Here is a 20675-nt window from a genome sequence, read left to right as displayed (position 1 = left end):
GAAATGAAGACGAGCAGATTATGTTACATTACACATTTCAGTGCGAGCAGTTTATACTAGGTTTATGTTTCATATAGAAAGATAGAAGATCTGCGTTGTCATCTTTTTTACTTCGTGTGCAACTTTGACCTTGAAGAAAACCTTGTTGACTCAGTGCAAAGCATTGACGTATACACATAATCTTATTGTTTAGTTGGCTGTATTTAGAGATGAATCAGACATTTAAGGTTGCTGGTTCGAATCTAGTTGTGTTCGCTGTAACTCAGTGCCTGAGCGATACTTACCGAAATTTTTCCAGTGTTGCCAACACTATCAGAATGAATCGATTCATTTAGTCGGAGCAGTTTCGTGACGAAAACTGATTTTTGTTTTGCACACAAAAATTTTTTCTGAAACAGAATTTTGTTTGTACATAAATTTTTTTTCTGAAACAGAATTTTGTTTGTACATAAAAATTTTTCTGAAACAGTTTTTGTTTTGTACACACAAAAAAAAATTTCTGAAACAGAATTTTGTTTTCGTACACAAAAAATTTTTCTGAAAACATTTTTTTTTCGTACACAAAAATTTTCTGAATCAGTTTTTTTTTCGTACACAAAAAATTTTCTGAAACAAAAATTTAGTTTGATTTTTTTTCCCGCAAAACATTGATTTATTTTACCGGTAAACTGATTCAGAAAAAAGAAATTGAAATCGCAGTACAGGAAAAAGAATTTGATTTTAGGATGTGAAATAAAAACACAGAATCATGTTTTTGTACATTTATTTTTAGCATGTGAAAATGAATACAGAATTTCTTTTTTCTTCAAAGGAAGACGTGTCCGTGACGGGTACAAATTCTGTAAAGAGAAAATAAAACATATGAATATACATGGTAATATTTATTTTGTTTCCTGTGAAAGAAGAAAAACAGATTATTAACATCGAACTAACTGATCAAGAGAGAGTGAGGTGAGAAAAGAAACGCAAATGTGACGTACCTGAATTCCTTTTTTTTTCTCCACTGGTTTCTGCAAGGTGATGTCATCTGAGTTTTGTTTCCGCTCGTGCATCGTTGAAGCATGTCCCGTGTTGCGTTGATTCTTTGCCCCGTCTTTGGGAAGTGATGTTGGTGGGATTAGGGGAAAATATGGCTGTTATTCTGTTCTGGCTTTTTTATATCCATAGGGCAATGTCTCGTATGTGTCTGGTATTAATCGGCGTTTTTTATAGTTGAAACTGTACTTCTTTTCTTCAGGTTTTGTGACAAGATGATGATCGTGGGTTCTGTAAATTTTGTGCGGCGTGCTAATGGAGATTTTTTCACTCGATTGATTTATGATCATTTGCTCCAGACTGTTAAAATTTAACTTTTGACTTGCTGTATAATTGAGCGTAAACCCACGAATTTTGCATACATAACTGGTTGATTTCGTGTCGGGGTTGTAGATTTCCAAGGCGTACTGTTTTGGGCCACCAGACACGAATTTTTTAATGTATGCTTTTGGTCCAATTGATTCAAGTTCATTTGACATTGAACCAAGAAATACTTCTGGTTCTATTGTGGGCTGTGATGGTCGCTGCGTGAATATCACGGAATCTGTATCGAAATATAATACTCTTTCTTGCAGCAGTTCTAAATATTTGTAGAGTTCCAGACGAGCTTGACACGTTGTAAATGCTCCAAGGACAACATTAGCATTGTGATTTTGTACTGGAACATCATCTTCATACTGCCAATAAAGGTATAACATCGAATCGTTAACAGGTAAAATTTGGTTGACTTTTATGTCTGGAGCAGTTAATTTTTGATACAGTTCTTTGGGGTCGTTAATGATGGTCGTTTGGCTGAAATTGTCTCTTATAGCGAGTCGTCCCCAGAAGGCATTCAAACAGAGCTTTGCAAGACTACGACGTGCTGAATTTGTCATTATATTTGCTGCATCCAAAGTTATGCCTTCCCGTTGTTGTACCACTTGAATATACTGCTGCTTTTCTTCTTCGGTGACGCAATTGGCAGGCCAACCAGAAGCTTCCAGCTTAGATTTCAAAAATGTGTTAATGTATTCGCTGAATAATCCGCCAGTCTTGGTTTCTGGATCATATACGGTGATGTCGTAATCCCAAATTTCGTAAATTTCAATGACTTGATACCCAAGTTCAATGGCTTTTTGAATTTCATAGGACACCCATGTTCCTGTTAGACTTCGTTCACTGTCCGAATGTGTACATTCAGAATCTTGATTTAATGCTGTGGCACAGGCAGCACAAAGTGGAAACAACAACTTCTTATTTGAGCGAAATGGCAGCACTGGATGAAACACATTTCTGCTAGGCAAAATCTTCAACTTGACCAATCCGTTGACATCTTGAATGTCGGGCATTTCTGGATCTCCCTGTAGATATATTCGTGGGTGCCCTATTGGATATCGTCCACATTTATTCACATAAGGATACAGGGAGACGATATCCAAGAATTTTATTTCTTCGCCTTCATTTTCATTTGCGACGTGATACAATTTAATGGCATTAACACGGCCACCATAGAAGCTGTCTCTTGGATTTAATGGTGTCCTATTAGTATAAGGATGTGTGCTTAAAGAAGAGGCCAATGCTGGATTGGATTTTAACACTTGACGAAATTCACATTCCCACATTTCATGTACTTTATATCCCATGGATCGTAATAATTTCATTTTACGCTGTGTTCTCTCGTAGCGATAGTTCATTGTTTCTTCGGAGTTTTCATAAATGGGCTGATCACGGCCTGTAGGGACACATAGAGGACATCCATGGAATTTGCACCCTTCAAATTCATACACGTGTTCCTCTTTAGTGTCGGGATCTTTGTAGTAGCCGTCCAGATGAAAACCAGCAACATAAACTTCTTTGCCTTTGGCCGCATGTAGAATTGAACGACCCTCTTTTTCTTCCATGTAGGCAAGCCACTGCAAAGCAATCCGTGACTGATTGTTTCTGTGACGATATCCTCGTGCAGGAAGAATGCTAATAGTATTAGGTTTTAAGAAATTTCGTCGAAATACTAAATTGCACGCACTCGCCAAAGTGATAGCCTCCAGGAAAGGATTGACGTGAGTTTCTTGTTCAAAAGTGGTCATGAAAGATATACAAGCCATTCGAAGTACGTTGACGTCCTGGACACAATAGTTTACCAATTCTTCTTGGAAAATAAACGTATCGTTCTGGTGTTCGTTGTACCATGTCATGAATTTCTCTCGTTCATCCATTTTCATTTCATCTGCACCATAATAATGGATGTCCGGTAATTTTCCTACATACGTTTGATTTGCAGCAGTATTAAAAAAGTGTGGAAAATATCCTTTGGTCGCGGGTAAATGAAATGTCTTGGATAATTTACTTAAAGCCATTGGCATGAAATTTAAAGAGTCAATAAACGATAAGTGATTCACTTTCATGCTTAAAATTTTTGCTCCGTTCAAGATCAAAGTAGGTTTCAATTCATGTTCTTCCACTAAAGATTTAAGAATAAAATGACCATCATATCCCTTACAGTTATGTGCCAAAGATACAATAAGTTTGATGTTGGGTCGTGGTTGACGTAAATACGCAAGAAAGGCATTGATCGGATCATCTTGAAAAACATGTTCCCGCTGTCCACAAACTTCACACGGATGATGTATATCCTCATCTTGAACACAGTTGTAACATACTTGTTGGGCCACCAGTAAATTGGGCTTATGAATGAACGTGTCTTCATCGAAGAAAGTATCCTGTGTGGCTTCGATATCATAGAAGACAATCATAGCTTTCTTGGCATGTAACACTGATGGAACTCCAGGTTTTAATTGAGTCGTATCAGGCTTCATGTAGCATTGGTGGGTAGACGTAACGTGTTTATGGCACACATTACAAAAATAATCTGTACAATCATGTTGTCTTTCCCCTGTATGGACAAACGAATAAATGCGTAGACATTTGGCACACTGTTTCACCATCTTGCATATTGGCTGGCCCTTATGATATGGTAGAGTCAGATGATTTGTATAGCATGTTTCACCATAAAATTCACGATTGGATTCTAGGCACTGCTTCTCCGTATTGGTCTTACTGCATGGCGGTTTCTGCAAACATTTCTCACACATGGCCGAACAGTTCTTGACGTGTCTATTAAGATGATCATATTTTTTGTGGCATGCAGCACAATAGTACACAGTTGAAAAAACGGCCGTTAATGACGTGATGATGTCATAATGTGAATTGATGCACATTAAATTGATTGGAATCTTGTCTTCGCCACCTGGCCCTTCATACAGAATATCTTCTCCGGAAAAGCTAGTGTATACGGTAAGTTTATAATTTGTCAAGTAGCGTTGCAATTGTCGTAATTCTTCCACAGATCCCCCATGATCTAAATTCACTGATGATCTGGACAAAAGTTCATGTACGTCAGGGAGAACAACACACTTGCGCTGTTTGCGATATTGATCGTAAACTTTTTTATTTGTATCCTTATATTTCTTTAGACCAATAGCAATCACAATTGCATACGCTAAACATTTCTTGTCGGTGTTTTTTACTCGTAAAATGCCTTTCTTGCACTTTAATAATTCGTCGTTTGATAAAAGACCTCGACGCACCAATCCAAATCCACGGGGCACATCCACATGATGAAAATGGACAATGAACGGTTCGTTCATGAGAAAACTATCGTTACTTTGAAGGATGCGATCAAAGGAAGCCCATAAAGTCTCCAGTGTCAAATTACTTGCATGCCGGAAAGATAGATAAAACGGCTTGTTCTTCTCATCGTGGGATAAAATCGACAATCCAACCATCGATGATTCGTCGACGTTTTCCAATAAATAATCCAACATCTGTTGAAAGGAGGCCTGAACCCACTCAACAATATCGGTGCAACAGGTCGGAGCATTAATTTGAATTTCCAGCATTCGTCCTTCGAGATTAAAACGCCGATAATGTCTTTTGATTTCTCGCAAGACAGTAAAGCCAGAAGTAGCCATATTCAAATAGGAAAAAAAGGTAAGGTAAGCAAAAAGGAATAGGCAAAGAAAACAAATATCTAAAACGAAAAAAAAAGCACGAATTAAAATTGAATTCAGAGATCACTACATTATCAAAATGACTACACGATCAATCCTAAAAGAATGATCATATCTCAAATAGTTCTACTACTGAAACGTTTTATTGTCGTCATACTGGAAATCAAACCCGGACCAACATGTAATTGACCTAAGTTTCTGTAGTGATAAAAAGAATGAATGAAATTGTTTTTCTAAGCGTACTGAAAGAATCATTGTAGTAAGCATTTTTTTTTTTCCTCTGACACTGAACTTTAAACGTATGACGAACATGAAACGAAAACAACATCTCATGTGCTTGCTTTTTTCGAGCTAAGACAAGACAGACTCGAATTCGTTTCTCGGCGGGAGATCAGATCCCACATTAAACTGTAGGTCCACGTCTCACGTTGTAGGGAACAAATTCGTGCGTAGTTTCTTTGTTTACTTTCAGAAACTGAGCTAAGTGGTTAGCGTTACGTTCCTCTGGCCCGGGTTCAACACCCAGTATGCGATCAGATTCAACATTAAGCTGTATTCCTAGCCCACTACTGAAGGGACGCTAAAACCAAAATCAATAAATTTCTCGTGCTTACTTCTAATGTGTGGGATTCCTAATTCGATCCCCGGTCAAGTAAGTGAGGGTTATTCTTCCATTTGCTAAATAATTCATGCTAAATAAAAACAGTGATAACAATGTTATCCTCATGCAAAAGCACTCCATTAATGTTAAGAAAACGCGGTCGATACTTACCTCAAATTCAAGGAACGGAGTAAAGTCACGCTGTCACTAGAGGTACATCTACGTTCATTCAAGATCTTCGTGGAAGTAGGACTTCAAAAATGAAATTAAGAATTTTATTTAGGTCTGAAACGGGTTCAACTATAAAGTGACGACACTATCAGCCAATCAGAAACGAGGAAATGAATCAATGACATCACGGAGAACCAATGAAAACACAGCTTTCATCATGTATCATGAGCCGAAACGGGATGTAAGAAACAATCTGATTGGTTGTGACATTATTCATGTTTTTTTCTCCTTACACATCAATCGTTACGACATCTAGTATCGCAATTTTGATAATGACATCATACCGTTGACTCGTTAGTTTCTTACGACATTCAATTAACATATCTAAAAATGTGATTCATTTTCCTTAAACTTGATTGAAAAAATGTAACACTCATCGATATGTTACGAAACTGTCTTTGACATAAATGTAAAGTTGAGCTTTAAAAGTCCGTCAGCTGAGAAAAAATGCTGATGTAGTATAAGCAGATTCTGCAATTTCACAATAACAAGCTTCTATGCGTAACAACGAGCAGAAATGTGTAGTAATGTAACATAATCTGTTCATGTTCTTTTTCATACGCAAAACTGCTCGCACTGAAGTTGGCATGGTGACTCAGCGTTTTTTTTTTTCTGATGTGTGAGGTCTCTGCTTCAATCCGCAAGCAAGTAAGTTTATGATGTTTTCTCATTTCTCATCATCGTTTCAAGGGGACGTTAACATTTCCTGAAACTAGCACCAAGAATCAAACTCGGGACCATTGCATAGTAATCAACACACGTGTACGATGGCTCAGCGCTTGTCTCTACTGTATGAGGTCCCTGCTTCAATCCTCAGTCAAGTAAGTTCCTGTTTCGTCCTATCATTTCTCACCGTTTTCGCGGGGACGTTAAATTCAACATTTCCAAGAATCAAACTCGGGACGATTCCAAGGTATCCATGTTCACTCCTAAAGCGGAACAAAATGCCCCCTAAAAGGGAACGAGGTGGACCACCCAAATTTTGTAGTAATATATATTAGGGTCCAGTACTATGATACCAAATGTTTACATTTGGCAATTTCTAAAACTTAAGGGGCGGGCCAAGGTACCATTCCCGGGGGTGCACATATGTACTTATGTTTCATAATAGGGAATGGACTCCTATACATGGCCATATAACCATATAAGGTAATAGGATCTCATCCAAGGAAATGAATTAGGTCAAAAACCAAACACGTGGTACAACGTAATGCTTACGTTTATATTTTGGCAATTTTGTACCCCTAAAAGGGAACGAGGTAGACCACCGAAATTTATAGTGATCTATATTAGGGTTCTATACTATTATACCAAATGTTTAAATTGGGCAATTTCCAAAATTTAAGGGGTGGGCCAAGGCACTCCTGCCGGGGTGCACAAATGTACCTATGTCTTACAATAGGAAATAAACACCTGTATACACCCATATAACTATATAAGGTAATAGGACCTCATCCAAGGGGATAAATTAGGTCAAAAACCAAACACGTGGTACAACGTAATGCTTACGTTTATATTTTGGCAATTTTGTACCCCTAAAAGGGAACGAAGTGGACCACCCAAATTTATAGTAATACATACTAGGGTTCTATACTATTGTACCAAAATGTTTAAATTGGGCAATTTCCAAAATTAAAGGGGTTGGCCAAGGTACACCTCCCAAAAATTTAAAGGGGTGCACCAATATACCCATGTCTTATAAAAGGTAATGAATCCGTGTATACGCCCATATAACCATATAGGGTAATAATACCTCATCAAAGGGGATAAATTAGGTCAAAAAAACCCCGAAATTTGAATTTTTTGGCAATTTTTTACCCATGAAAGGGAACGACATAGACACCCAATACTGATAGAGGTACATACTATGGTCCTAGGCTACCACACCCAATTTTTAGATTTGGCAATTTCCAAAATTTAAGGGGATGGTCCTATGTACCCCTGCCAAAATCTAGAGGGGTGGTCCTAAGTACCCCTAGGTCATTGACACGGGCCAGGGACCATGGGTCCTGGGGGTGGTCCTATGTACCCCTGCCAAATTTTAGGGGTGGGCCATGGTACCCCTAGGTCATTGACCCCGGGCCAGGGACCATGGGTCCTGAGGCAGGGACCCAGGGGCCAAAAAGTGTCCTATAGTAACGCCATTACTACTACGTTCAAACCTATTTTATTTGTAGCACCTATACTGATAAAGCATTAACTTCAGTTGTTGGTGCACTACGAAGCACTTACAAATCGCTAACAATTGCACTATTAGAGATAATTAGTGCTTTCGAATGTGATAGGATTTGGCACAATAAGATATCCCCATGTACTTCATATGGGAGTTTCATGACATATAACTCACAAGGGACATCACCCAATTGTCCGGCTCCGATTTCAATGAAATTTTTCTAGCTGATAGAGGACATATATGTATTATTTGTTATGACAGAAATTTTTGCCATGGTGCATGTTTTCTATTTTTTATAATTTTTAAGAGTTGTGATGTGGTTATTAGAGATTACTGGAGAAGTCCCTTACTAACCTTTGTAAACGGAGCGTTAATGAAAGAACAACTATGTAGATACATATAAGGCATAGGGGGAAGTTGTATGGTAGGTATAACCTTGACGGCAGCCATCTTGAAATCCGCCATTTTGAATTAAGGTCAAGTTTTTTTAAGTGGGAATAGGGTAATATGATGCATAATTTCGAGATAGAATTTAATTAGAAAGACAATGGTGAAGCTAGTTTCTAGATACACTCATTTGGGGAAAAGTTACAGTCATTTAATTGTTCACTTACTACATGCGAAAGTCCCTTACCTCCGCTTCTAACCCGCGTATTAATGATAATAAGTAGAGGAAAGCTTCGGTAATACATGTTATGCCTAGAGGGAAGTTATATAGTAAGGATATTCTTGACGACAGCCATCTTGAAATCCGCCATTTTGAATTAAAGTGAAGTTTGAAAAATGAAAACCACAGCATGTGACACTTCATTTTAATAACAAATTTTCTCAAAAACCCAATGGTATGCTTATTTTTGTTCTATAATTAACCAGTGTGAGTTCTAATGAGCATCAAACATCTATTATTCGATCTTTCAAATTGGCAACACTCCTAATTTTCACCTCATGTTTTAAGATATCAACTGGCACTTTGCAGTTGTTGACATGACTCATATTTTCTAAATTTATTACATTTTTTTAAAGATTTGCGATTTGTCAGTTCATGAATAGTGTTGGGATAAGCATCCAGCAATCATTCTGAATTTTGAAGACTTGCAATATAATAAAGAAACAGCAGCAACGCTAGAAAATATCAAAGAGGCATTATATGACTGTTCCCACAACATTGTTTGTGCCATGAACATAATATGAAAACAGGTAACTTGCTTATAAAGAGATGTAACTTATTGACTGCCCGATCAATACTGATTATAAATTTTACAATCATGAATCATCGACAACAATCGCTAGAAAACGAATGACCTTTTTGTCTGACTAGCTAAAAAATGTCCATAGAAAATAAATAAATAAATATACAATAAAGAAATAAATATAAAACAAAACAAAAGACCCTTGATTTACACAATAATCATATTTCGTTTCTCTTTTTGAAGTGAATTTTCATTTGATTTTTCGTCTCATCTACTACATAAGCTATGTCTTCAGTATTATCTGAATGCAAAGTTGGAGTTGTTTCGTTGTGCGATGATTCATGTTTTTTTGAAGTGCAGGTAGGCCCTATAGGAAATACATAATTGCATGGCAAATCTTCAAAATTCAGAAAGACTTCTGGATGCTTATCCCAACACTATTCATGAACTGACAAATCGCAAATATTTTTTAAAAAAATGTAATAAATTTAGAAAATATGAGCCATGTCAACAACTGCAAAGTGCCAGTTGATATCTTAAAACATGCGGTGAAAATTAGGAGTGTTGCCAATTTGAAAGATCGAATAATATATGTTTGATGCTCATTAGAACTCACACTGGTTAATTATAGAACAAAAATAAGCATACCATTGGGTTTTTGAGAAAATTTGCTATTAAAATGAAGTGTCACATGCTATGGCTTTCATTTTTCACACTTCACATTAATTCAAAATGGCGGATTTCAAGATGGCTGTCGTCAAGAATATCCTTCCTGTATAACTTCCCTCTAGGTATAATATGTATTACCGAAGCTTTTCTCCACTTATTATCATTAATACGCGGGTTAGAAGCGGAGGTAAAGGACTTCCGCACGTAGTGTAAGTGAACAATTAAATGCCTGTAACTTTTCCCCAAATAAGTGTATCTAGAAACTAGCTTCACCATTGTCTTTCTAATTAAATTCTATCTCGAAATTATGCATCATATTACCCTATTCCCACTTAAAAAAACTTGACCTTAATTCAAAATGGCGGATTTCAAGATGGCTGCCGTCAAGGTTATACCTACCATACAACTTCCCCCTATGCCTTATATGTATCTACATAGTTGTTCTTTCATTAACGCTCCGTTTACAAAGGTTAGTAAGGGACTTCTCCAGTAATCTCTAATAACCACATCACAACTCTTAAAAATTATAAAAAATAGAAAACATGCACCATGGCAAAAATTTCTGTCATAACAAATAATACATATATGTCCTCTATCAGCTAGAAAAATTTCATTGAAATAGGAGCCGGACAATTGGGTGATGTCCCTTGTCAGCACCTCCACATAAGCAATAAAGGAAAAATTAGTGCGGTTTTAGCAGTTTGTGTAATAGCACTGATTTTGTAAACTATGCCAAAAATTAGTGCTACTTTAGTGCTGACGATACCGCATAGAAAGAAAATTAGTGCTATGTATAGTATGATAAAAATGAAGATCGATTGTTTTCTTTGATGTTGCCGCCATATTTTCGAATATATTTGGCCTACTGATAATGACACTAATTTTCTTTTTATGCGGTATCGACAGTACTAATTTAACACTAACATTGTGCATAGGTTTCATCTCAATCGGTTGAGTGGGTGGGGCTAGGTTCACGCTACCCCACTCACATATTCTTGGTTTTTTGACGTTTGTGTAACACACTAATTTTGAAAACTATGCCAAAAATTAGTGCTAAATTAGTGCTGACGATAACGCATAGAAATAAAATTAGTGCTATGTATAGTATGATAAAAATGAGGATCGATTGTTTTCTTTGATGATGCCGCCATATTAGATTTTCTAATATATTTTGCCTACTGATAATGGCACTAATTTTCTTTTTATGCGGTATCGACAGCAATAATTTAACACTAGCTTTATGTATAGGTTTCATCTCAATCGGTTGAGTGGGTGGGGCTAGGTTCACGCTAGCCCCACCCACATATTCTTGGTTTTTTGACGTTTGTGTAACAGTACTAATTTTTTTAACATTATAGGTCGTCAGCACTAATTAGGTACTAACTTTTGTCATATGTTTTAAAATTAGTGCCGATGTGGGTGGGGCCAGGTTCTCATGAAGACAGCCCCACCCACTTTTAATAATGGAACACTAATTTTGTGAACTATGTCAAAAATTAGTGCTGTCGATACTGCATAGAAAGAAGATTAGTGCTATATATCTTATCATATAAATGAGGGATCTTTTGTTTTCTTTGATGATGCCGCCGTTGAACATTTTCGAATATATTTGGCCTTGTGATAATAGCACTAATTTTCTTTTTATGTGGTGTCCACAGCACTAATTTAACACTAACTTTGGGTATAGGTTTCATCTTAATCGGTTGAGTGGGTGGGGCTAGCGTGAACCTAGTCCCACCCAGAATTTTTTTGTTTTTTAAAGTCTGTGTAACGGCACAATTTTTTTTAATATTACAGGTCGTCAGCACTAATTGGGCACTAATTTTTGGCATATGTTTTAAAACTAGTGCCGATGTGGGTAGTGCCAGGTTCACGGACATAAAAGTATCTACAAATTAGATAAACTACAAATATTTGAACCAGAGCGTTATCATCAGAAGCAGGGTTAATTATTTGTCATGATTTCAAATTCTTTTCTAATTGCACACTTTGAGGCAAAAACCCGTCGTCTAAAATGTGAAAGAGTAAAAGAGATATCTTCACAAGGGTTTCTCTTCATCCGATTTTGTTCATATGTATCTAGACCTAAAATAGAATTGACACGCATTTTTTGTTTCTTTCGGGAAATATGCTGAGGGCAAAGGGCCCTTTTCAAAAAAAAAAAAAAAAAAAAAAGACCACATTAAAGAAGCGAAACTCTCCCGGTGCAACGATGACTTCAAAGTAGGAAATACGTGTTTTGTCGTTTTGCGAAAAAAGGGTTGTAGGGGGCAATGACACCCTTTTCGAAATGACAAAGGACAGCGCACAATCCAAAGGAAATTTTATTTCGGTGGAATTGTTGAAACCGTGATATGTTGTATATATTGTGTTCCCGAGAAAAAGTCTCAATGGACACAGCCACAAATCATTGACCGTTTGGCCACTACAGGGCCACTTTTTTGAAAGAGCCGAAAACAACGACATCCTGGATTTCAGTGAAAATGACTAAAACTGTGCAATGTTGTAAATATTGTGATCTTGAGAAAAAGTCTTAATGGGCATAACCACCAATCACTGATCGTTTGACCAGTACGAGGCAACTTTTTTGAAAGCAGCCGAAGATAGTGATGTTCTGGATTTCGAAGAAAATGACTCAAACTGTAATATGTTGTAGATGTTGTGATCTGGAGAAAATGTCTCAATAAGCACAAACACCAATCACTGACTGTTTAGCCACTGCAGAGCCACATTTTTGAAGACAACAAAAGGTAACGTTATTCTGGATTTCGCTGGAATTGCTTGAAACCGTGATATGTTGAAACTCTATTAAATCAATATTGTTGTCTGTTTGTAAAGAAATAGGTTTCTTATGAATTTTCTTGTTCGCTACGCTCGCAACCCAAATGTCTCAATAACAGTCACAGCGACTTTTTAGTTATTACCTTAGAAATTAATTATATATGATTTTTAAAGATCGATGTGATATACAAAGTGCCAAGTGATGACTTATAGTCTACGTAGAAGCGTTTGCAAAATTAGAAACGGTCAAAGTCTGAAATACGTGTTCAACGTTCCGATGGTGATGACTTTGTTTAGATAATCACGCTTTTCTACACTATCGCATTAATCACAACGGTGAGAAAGAATTCTTTGAGAAATTCGTAAAACAAAGGACCTTCTGAATTTCCGTTACATGGCACAAAATACTTTTACCGTAAAATAATCGATATTAAAATGCTATTTCTGTGGTCACATACAGAATAAAATTACAAAAGTTTACAATTATTACTGGGAATTAATACCGTCGCAGATTTTGAACATTTTAAAAGCACATGAGTGTAATGTATTAAAATTTAATTTCTTATCAATAGTACGAAATGTTGTAAATAGTTGTAAATTTCTATAAGTGTTTTCCAAGTAGATTTGTATAAACCAAAGGTAGTTTTGTCAAGTTTAACAAAACGTCCAAAATAAACTTTTTGAAAACAGCTCTTATTTGTAAAATAATACATAATTATCGCTTTTGGCTGTTACAATGGTCTCTCCAAGAAGCTTGATGAAAAATCAGTGTAAAATAACAACAGAAGTTGCTTGTCTTATGTGTAGGTGAGTGAAGAAAAAAAGTTTCGTAAGGTGGGTGTAGGGAGCGCCGAATTCTACATCGCCCTGAGTGCAGAAATCTCTGGCTACGGCTCTTATAGTGAGTAATGAAATGTCCAAAGTGGCCGAAATTAGAGTGGAATCCATAATTTTTCGTAGGCGCTAAGCCGATTGGTGACAGTCTCAATGATATTTAAGCCAAAGATTACCCAAGAACGTAAATCGTCGGCCAAATTCGTTGCTCGCAGTCATTTATTTTACTCAGTTCTTTATTTTAAACAAGGGCATTGTTTTTGTTATTTATTCTGCTCGGTTTCTTATTTCCTGATAAAGACATGCCAAAGGCGTTGCTCCTTGTTTTTTTGCTCTGCTCTACTCATTTCTTTATTTTTCAAATATTGTGCATAAACATTATATTTTCCGTGCAAAGGTCGGGTTTTCAGCTACTACGTACCAAGGTATATGAAAATTAATGTTTGTTTCTTCGTCCGGTTTGAAAACCCACATGGTTAACTTGGAATACTTTAAAATAATTTTATTGAAGAGAGAATAGTTTGGAGCAGGCCTTAGGGTACATAGAAATTTTTTGTTCATAATCCTAATGGGAGAGGAGGGGGCTTAAAAGTAGAAGAGGTGATTTAAATATGTAAAGAATAGAGTACATCACGAATTCCTGATGTTAGAAAGATGGAATTCGGTATGCAACCTCATTTCTAAAATCAAGTTGACATATAGATATGAGTTGAAATCTGAAGAAATGCACCATGGGTATAACACATCCCTAGGAGTGAGAAAGGATGAAATGAAAAAATAATTGAAACCGACTGATATTAGCGTCTAATAGTTTTCGGGATCACTGAGATGAATATCGACTTTCCCGATTCCTCTAAATCCAAGTCCAGCCCCTATTGGGAATGGGCAGGGCTGAGAGGGAGTGAAAAATGAAACATCCAAAATAACCGAGATTAGTGTCGAGTCCATAGTCTTCAGAGTCGCTAAGGTGATCGGTAATATCCCCGATGACATTGAAGGCCAAGGTTAGTCAAGAACGTGGATATCACCTGGCAAAGAAATGGGATAGGGCCAACACCAAAGACATTCTTCGTAGTTATATAACTCAATTATTTACTTTCGACAGGAGTCAATGCCGAATTGTGTTTCTTGTTACTTACGGTATTTCATTAGGCGTTGTCGGCCGTTATTTATTTATTTATTTATTTATTTATTTATTTATTCGGTTCCTTATTTTATGGTAGGGACAACGTCAAAGGCGTTGCTTCTCGTCATTTACTCTACTTAACTCCAGGGGCGGATCCAGGACCGACTTCTGAGGGGGCGGAGACATTTTTAGTAGTATATTTTTTATACCGTATATATTACAGGGTGGACAAAGAGTCGCTTTCCGCAAAACAAGTAAGGAAAGAAAAGAAATTAGCAAGGTAGTTGGGACCTTTTTTGGGGGGAGGGACCAGAACTAGAATTACTGTGTTTCTTGGTGTGGCTGAAGCTGGTAGCCTTGTTATCATACGTGTTTTGTTTAAGAGATGTTTCTGAGTAAAATTGTCCTGAGTAGTACAAATGTTGAGATGAATTGAAAATTAACAAAAGAACAATGTGTTTTTGTGCTACAAGCTTGGTGGAAACACAACAAAAATACAAATGTGTTGAAAGCAGACTTCAAGATATTTCAAGGTGTGGAATCACCATCACATCAAGCCACGAGAAACTTATACCAACAATTCTAAGCTCCAGTTTCTGTGTATGTCCTAGTGCAAAGTGGACGACCACGAAGTGTAAGATTTGAAAAAACACTGAACTTCCTGGTCAGAGTTGTGTATCTACCATAAAGAAGCCTACTAGAAGGCCAGTTTGTGACCTGGAAATGACACGTAATTCTTTAAGGGGCATGTTAAAGGCTTTAATGAAGAAACTTTACCTTCCAAAGCTTCTGCACTCGTTGCTGCAATCAGGACCAGGGCAATGAGTTCTGTCAGAACGAAGCTAACAGAAACTTCTGGAAACGTATTTTGTGGTCAGTTGAGGCCTCATTCAAAATGGATCGTCACGTAAACAGACACAATTGTGTTTATTAGACTGATGCCAATTAAACAAAACTGTGACAGAAGAGTTAAACGTCACTGTTTGGAATTGATTTTTGAAGCATAGGACCATTGTGTTTTGAAAAAACTGTTACTGATGACACATACCTTTAGAAGTTGCAGGAGGTTGTCATTCTAGTACTTGAAAATAACACTCATTACGAAAACATTAAGGTTATGTAGCAACACGATGGAACACTGCTTCACTTTAGTATTGTTGTGTCGGATTTCTTGGGTTAACACTTCGATTAATGAATTGGTCGTCATGGTACGTCAAATTTAATAATTCCGTTCATATGACCTCACACCATGCAATTTCTTCATATGGGGTATTGTCAAAGACGAAGTGTTCTCCGGGGAACAGCGGGATTTGAATCACTTTAAAGCAGTGTTCGAAGTGGAAAAAAAGCAGAGGCGGTACGTTTTATTATGATTTTGACTCAACATACCGGCTATTTAAATATTGTCTTGATCACTGAAAAACCAGAGACGGTATGTCCTCATTCCTGAAAAACCAGAGGCGGTATGGTATACCACTGCATACCGTCTCACTTTGACCACTGCTTTAAAGGATTTGAATTCTCGGCTGTGTCATATTTGCAAATCAGTGTTGAAGAGATGTATCTTGTGCATTGTGCATCATCTAGCTTCTTTTATTTCATTTCTTCTCATAGTGAAGAAAATTACTCTGTGCCCATTTGCATATATATACAGACAGAGATACAACTGAAGATCGAAAAATAAATAGCCAGATATTCCTCAAAAACCTTGTGCCTATATTATGAAATATATTTTTATCTTTTATGGTTCATTGTTTGCCAGTTTTGGTCATTGATATGCATATTGAAATGATTAATTGACTATACAGGACAAAGTTATGAGCAGCAATGCATCACATGCAATATATATATATATTCATCACGTAAGTATATCATAAAGGTAAACATAAATATCTAGGTATATCTAATTGACATTGAGTTAAATTAAATAGTGTAGTGTAGTGTACGTTAATCTAACCAAAACAAATTAAAAAGAGTAGCTCAGAGGTAGAGTGCTTACCTCTGGTGTACAGGATCCCTGGTTCGATTCCGAGCCAAGTAAATTTATGGTGGACAACATCGTTTTGGTGGGGTTTTCTTCGGATACTCATACTTTCTCATTCCACCAATTCTTTCATCATCATTCACTTACTTTCATCATCGTCTCCCTTTGCCTAAAGGGCATAATCGTGGGACGTTAAACTCAAAGATTTCACTGAATTCCATTTTATTCAAATAATAGAAAACTAATGATTACTTATTCAATCACACTGTAGAAGTCAAAAACTTGAGCTTGTCACTAGGTGTAGCTGCAGGAGATAACCCCATTCAAGTTACGTTCTCAAAATTGTATCCATTCTGACTGATTATGTTAAAGCCACTAAAATTGAAACTTTGTCGTAACTCATCAGAGAAAAGAGAAGCCTAGCTACCACATCGTGTAAGAAGATTCAAGACTAACAAGGTATATTTGCGAAGTGTCTCATCGCGATTCATGTAAAATTGAATCAAATGCAAAGTTCTCCTCGACCCAATGTGTAGTGTACTAGTTTTAGTGGCTCATACCTGTAATTTGCATATTTATGGGTCTTCATATATCCGGAATTCAATCATACACTACTATAACGCTCGGACACAAAATTGCTTTTAGTTTCTTTAGATGTAACTGGACATGACTGTGGGCATACGCCAAACAAATTGGATCAGATACTCTTTATCTGTCACATGTTACTCATCCCGGCCGTCATAATGGATTATCCATACTGGATTCAACTTACGGTTTTCTAAATTGCAATAGGTGCAAGTGATATACGCGTATCAAATTTATGTTCAATTTTCTCGTAAATTCACTGGTGTAGTGAATTTTACTGTAACTTATACCGTTTGGAAGGTACACAACACATTGGGCCGCCGCGAACTTTGCATTTGAATCAATTTTACACGAATCTCGAGGAGACACTTCGCGAATGTAGCTTGTAAGATGATATTGTTAGGAGAATCTCTATTTTTATACTTTTAGAATAGTGGTGAAAACGTTCTCTGTTTTGAAGTGCACAAACATAGTTTATAATTTTGGCTGGCTGGCTGATCTCACTAAATTAGGGAAGTTCCGTTTCTTTATTAAATTTGAACACGAAGAAAATTTTTATTGAGTACAATGCAAAAATACCATTATAATGATAATATGGTGTCTTCTTGTTCTGCCTAATGACCCTCTAGCACTTTGTAACACATTTGCTATCTAATCTTATATTTAGGCAGAACAGGAATTCCTGTTCTGGCTAATTCACTTTCTTCGCAAAAGGAGATATTTAAATCTAAGGGATTCTGTTATTTTCAGGACCTCTTGATTTTCTTATATCATTTCAACTTCTTTGAAATTAAATTAGTAATTATATATCACCACTATTTTAATACAAGTATATCTACACGATATCGGTTGGCTGTCTACAACTTCAGCGAGGAGATCTTATCCTTCTGGTTGCGAGCGTGCAACTAACTGAATAGTAACATAGTTAAAGACATGTAACTGCCCTTGCGAAACATGATTCCCTCTCATGACATGGAAAATTCTTAATAATAATAAAAAAGTGAGTTTTGACATTAAGATAATTCAGTCAACATTTCCTCGTATAAAGTTGAAATATTAAGAATTGTAGTAACATAAATATATAAATTGGAACAATAGGACCTAATTGATTGGGTTACATATTGTATAAACACTTAAGGACAACCATTCTTCTACTCTATGGTTAATTTACTGATCTCTGTCCGTAGCCTAAATAACAATTACCACTATAAGCACCGTAAGATGTTGTATATATGTCTTCAGTTGTGTGGAATTTAAGTGTTATAATATGTAGTATTTTAGTATCGTGAAAAAATACTTCTCAATGGTAAAAGAATTATCCATCTGAAAGATGCAAACAAATGCTTGTTTGTGATTGGCCAAAACTGGAAAATTTAACAAACCGTTATCTTTGATTGGTCAAATGCCTATTCACGATATTGAAATGTAACTTGTAGAAATACTTGTATTTTTTTAATGTTTGTTTTCTTAACAGTTTTCCAATAACTATTTTTCAAGTTATTTAGAGTTAAAATCTAACATTCTTCTTTTCTCGTTAGTAACACGTTGAGTCTTGCCCCCCCCTCCCAAATATAACAACTTGCTGGCTACATCCTTGAATGAATATGTGTTGGTTTCTGCATATTATAGCCTACGAGTTATATATCACATTACTAGTCTAGCGACATATGTTGATTTTCTTTTTGCTTACTTTTGGTGTAGGGCGTTTGGCTATAAGAAATGTATAGTTTACATAAAAAGTAGTTTTTAAAAAGTACCCATACTTTGAATTTTGTAATCTTACACTCCAAGTGCCGTAGTGTAGTTACTGTACCATAGCGTAAACTGGTTAAAATATTATTGAGTCAGTTACAGAATGGTATTAGAGTGCGTTCATGTTAGAATGAAACGTGTTCATGATAATATATTCAGCTTACAACAAAATAATAATAATAATAATAGCATGTACAATAATACTCGAATTTAGTTCAAATTTATTTCCAAGTATTCAGCGTCAACACCAGCGTCAGCGTCTATTGCAGAACGTTCCTGAGAAATCCACTTACAGACTGAATCACAGGAGTGGGAGAGTCCTGGGAGGTGCACTTGGAAATTCTGACTATTGTGTAAATTTAAAATAAAAATTAAATGTTACCATGAAATGTTACTAATCGTGTGAAATAATTCTTCTTTGTGTAAATTTAGGCTAATTTTAGGGGCGAATTTACAAATTTTAATATAATTTATCCTCATATTGAATTCGGATCCTCCCAAAATAAATTCCTACGTATGTGACTACCTCATAGGAATTATGTTGAAGAAAATCTGAACAACTTCAGTTTTCTTAGAATCACCAAGTTTAGAATTCAAAATTGTATGCAATTTCCTTTAACAAGGTAATGATATAATTAAATTTGTATTTGTATATACAAATGTTGCTCGCCCTCTTTTTAACACCGGCATATTTTTTTGTTTGTTCTGTCTTCATGCTCCCCAGTAATTCGTTCAATTTGAATCACACGTAAAGATTTCTCTCTTAGAATAGCATTTAAGAACTTCCATAATAAAAGATGTACACTTGTACAGTATCTACATTCGACTCGAATTCCTGATGCTCGTATTTAGGGTTTCGTTGTCGTTTCCTCCCAAATGTCAACAAAGTCTTGCTTCTTGCTTCTGATTTGACACTTCCATTAATACATGTTATACATAAGGATACTTGTATTAACTTTCTAGTAAAATTTCTGGCTTCTATTAGTACCAACATCAAGAAAGCACTAACCTCATGTGCTTTTAGCTCATATCCGTAAAATGAGTAAAAAGAAGAATTATTTCACGCAGATTAGTAACATTTCATGGCAACATTTAATTTTTATTTTAAGTTTCTTATTTAAGAAATTCCGCTTTTAGCGAGAAAACAGGAGCAATTTCTCTTTTTTATCTTAATATATAAAAGTGACTTTGATTTTGCCAGTCTCATAATCAGAAGAAAGAGTAGCGTTAACTCATTTGAAATCAATGAAATGAGCACTTGAATGAATATGGGTGCTTATCATTTCACTTTGATTGAAATACGTTTTCTAAGGGAGAAAGGATTATAAACTTTTCGCAAAAAATAATCCCGTAAACGTAAATATGAGGTGTTAGTTGTCACTCTTGAGCACTGGAAATGGGAGGGTGGAATAATATGACTTTTTGAACACAGTTACTCTAAGGTTGACATGGGTTCTTAACATTTCACTTTGATTATCATGCGTATTTTAAAGGGGAAAATGGTTTAATTTTTTCTTAAAGAATAATGCCATAAATATTCCTGCAGTACGAGGAACGGAGGCATATGAGGTGTAAGGCCCTAGACCGAGCAAATTCGGAGGTCTTAGGGAGAAGTCCTTAGAAGTTGTAGGCTAATATCAACATCAATTTAATACAGAAGATTAGAAATTTATCACTATGATTACAAAAATAGTTGTATAGTTTTGTACAATAGACCCAGGATAATCT

The sequence above is a fragment of the Thermobia domestica genome, chromosome 9, assembly GCF_964235325.1.
Source record: "Thermobia domestica chromosome 9, izTheDome1.hap1.1, whole genome shotgun sequence".
NCBI lineage: Eukaryota > Metazoa > Arthropoda > Insecta > Zygentoma > Lepismatidae > Thermobia > Thermobia domestica.
Note: the sequence above shows the minus strand (reverse complement) of the source record.